Source organism: Arachis ipaensis, chromosome B05, assembly GCF_000816755.2.
Source record: "Arachis ipaensis cultivar K30076 chromosome B05, Araip1.1, whole genome shotgun sequence".
Lineage (NCBI taxonomy): Eukaryota > Viridiplantae > Streptophyta > Magnoliopsida > Fabales > Fabaceae > Arachis > Arachis ipaensis.
In genome coordinates this window covers 119,558,437-119,562,112 of record NC_029789.2, presented here as the reverse complement: position 1 = coordinate 119,562,112, position 3,676 = coordinate 119,558,437, and positions in this window count along the sequence as shown.

Genomic DNA, 3,676 nt, shown 5'->3' with positions numbered 1-3,676 from the left:
GTTGTTGAATCACAATTGAATTAGTTGAACTTCTAAACTGGTAAACCAATAGTTAGAATGGTTTGATAATCGGTTCAATTTTCAGAATCTTGATAAAAAGTGGGATGCAATTAACACGTGAGAATAAATTTGATCTTAATGGATAAGTATTAGCTGAAACTAGGGATGTATATGGCCCGATCTGTTCTGAATGTAAAATTCTGATAAATTAATTAATTATAAGAAAAAAGGATTGGAAAATTAAAATTTTATAATTTGAGAGAGAAAAAATAATTAGGATACGAATTAAAACGCTAATCTTAAAAGTTTTGGCTCAAAATTGGGCTAACGAACTAAAACAATTGAACTGGGCTTCACTTGGGCCCAAGGCCCAAACCCACACATTGACACCCCTCTCTCAACACTCATTTCAGCACCATTTCATCATTTTAGAGCATGGTTCTGAAAACCGAACCGGACCGGCCGGTTCAACCAGATTAACCGGGAACCAATCACTAAGCCGGTCCGGTTTGGCCTAAAAACCGCATAGCGAAAAACCGGTTACAAAACCGGTCGAACCGGTGAACCGGCAGAACCGTTCGGTTTTTTGGAGAGTTTCCGGTTCGGAAATAAACTCTCCTAAACGCGGCGTTTTGTCCCTTAAATTAAAAAAAAAAAAAAAAAAAACACAAAACGGCAAAACTGAAGTAGTGAACCCTAAATTAAACGCAGCCCCCATTTGATCTTCTTCTTCCCAGAGCCACAAACTCATCTCCTCTCCTCTCTTCTCTGAGAACCATAGAAGCCACCGCAGCCCGCTGTCAGAGCATCCCGCAGCCACCGCGTCGTTGTCATCGCCGAGCTCGCCTTCTCTCTGTTCGCCGGTGTTGCGTCCTCTGTCGTCGCCGTTGCAGCCCCCATTTGTTCTTCTTCTTCACAGAGCCACAAACTCATCTCCTCTCCTCTCTTCTCTGAGAACCATAGAAGCCACCGCAGCCCCCAATCGCACAGCCACCGCAGCCCCCAATCCCGCAGCCACCGCGTCGTTGTCATCACCGAGCTCGCCTTCTCTCTGTTCGCCGGTGTTGCGTCCTCTGTCGTCGCCGTTGCTCGCCTTCCACCTCGCCGCCGGTAAGTAATACTTTGTTCGCAGTTTCGCACTTCACAGCCATCTCCTCGGCGTCTGCTTGCTGGTTTAGGGTTTAGCAATGATTTCTGATAATACTTGTTATTTGTTTCAAATTGATTTGCTTATTAGCTGGATTTTCTGAGGTTATTGTTTGTTGATTTAAGTTTTACTGTGGAGTTTGCTGAGTTAATTTCATTCATAATTTTCTGAAATTTTATTCTTGAGTTGCTGTTTTTTTCTGTTGTGTTCTGAGTTGGGGTGAGTTGCTGTTTTTATCTTCCAACTACTTAGTTGTTTGGGAAGCTTTAGTCAATCTCTTCAATATTTGTCGCTCGCAGGGAACAAACTGACTGGCAATATTCCTCAAACTTATGTGAAAGGAAATGCCCTTCACTGGATTGATTTTAGTTCTAACAAGTTGTATGGTCAATTACCAAGAGCACTTGTCAATTGCAGAATGCTAGAGTTTCTTGATGTGAGACATAACCATTTCAATGACTCATTTCCTTTCTGGTTAGGATCTCTTCCTAAGTTGTATGGCTCTTTCTTTATTGATTTGTCTTCATTTTCATTGTTCAACAAAGGAGTTGTCATGGATTATCTTGGGGGTCAATACCTTTGCGGCCATGAAGTACCTGCTTGGAAGTTGAAACAATGTTGGCATGGACTAAAATATTTGTGGTTTGTCCTTGTCCAATTAGTATGGAACTTATGGTGAATGGTTTTGTTAAATTTTGATGGATGATAGTTTAGGTGTTTTGTTAAATTTTTTGAATTAATTTTATTGATGATTGATGATGTTTTTTAAATATTTGAAGTTATATATTTAATTTTTAATAATTTTATTTAATATTTAATAAAACCGGTTGAACCCCGGTTGAACCCCGGTCGAACCAGTGAACCAGTGAACCAGTCACTCTACCGGTTCATTGACCGGTTCGGTTCTCGCAACCTTGTTTTAGAGGGAGAGGGGCGGATAGAAGAGAGAAAGGGGAAGAAGAAAATCCTAAAATTCATCATCATCTTCATTTGTCCATAACTTTTGTCCTGGAGCTCCGATTGGCGAGTTGTTTATGACCACGCGTTCATCTCAGATTCTTCTTCAATTTTATTTAAGTATTGTAAGTAAGTAAACACAAAATTCTTGCTCAGTTTTCTATTCTCTTCAGTTTTGCATTTTTGGGGTATGTGTGAGTTAAAATCTTGTGATTTTGATTATTTAAGAGTACTCTTTGGGTTAGAACAAACTCGGTTTCACCCAGCACATGTACACCACTAGCTGAAATGTGGGAAATCTTATTTGACTCTCAAGGTGAGATAAGAACGTGGGTAGCTAACTTTGGAAAGTAAGTAAAATAAGAACGTGGGTAAAGAAGATAACTGTTAAGAGAAGCTCAGCAAGACAAGGATTTTTTTTTTCTCTATAAAAAGGAGAATCAAGAGGTTCCAAAAGGACTTCAATTCAACACCGCAAATCTAATTAAAGCTCTACAAAATTTTCAGTCACACTAATGCCAAGAAAGATTATGGAGTACAAATGCATGTGATTATTAGGAGTCAATTTATTTCTTTTTCAATATTTTACTTCAATTTAATTCTGTTTAATTCAATTTTATGATATTGTTCTTCATTTTTACTTACTTGTATGTTTTCAATTACTTCAGTTCTGTTTAATGTTACTTTGACTTTTGTTCGTGTTAAACATTCCTTTGTGCAAGTTTATCATAATTAATGCAAAAATTCATTTTTCCACTATTTGTAAAGTTAGTGTTGATACTAAAGTCGATAGGTCTTGGGTTGAGCTCACTTTTTTAGAGGAGTAGTATCTGCTTTCTGAATTGAGATAACTAATACAAACATGATCCACACCTGTATCGAAGTCGAACAAAAATCAAGTGAAACAAATTGGCACACCCGGTAGGACCTTGGACTAAGTTTAATGCCTAACTTTACATTCGATTATGCAGCGGAGAGATAATAAGTATGTTTGATAGAGCTTCTACTTTGACGGAAGGGTTGATTAGAGACACTGGACATGCTGGGAGACCAGCATAAGGTACGCAAATGTTGAAGCAGCCTCTCCAGCCATCAGTGAAGGTCGGAAAAAAGAAAGGGCTCTTTTTTGCATGTGTTTTTGCTTAACTTTTTGTATTAAACAAATAGTAACATAAAAGTTAATAGCATAAAGTGAATAGTGTAACAGTTATATATAATTGATATACACTTAATTTTTTATGGAATCCAATTTTAAGATTTGAACTCATCATTACCGTCATTTAATTGTATAAATGAAATCATTAAGTAATAAGAATATAATACATAATGAAATAAAAATGCAATTGACATAGTTGTTATATGTCATTATTGTATAGGACATATATTGAGGTTTGAATATAACTAATAAATCAATAAATATTAGTTACACAAAATATAAATGCAAAATTATGTTGAATAAAATATATAATTTTACTTGTGTAAGTAGAAAACTTTGAAAAAGTTAGCAAAATTGATAAGTGAGTTTGTACTTGGATTGATTGAAAATCGAGTTTTTTTTTTTTTTTTTTCAAA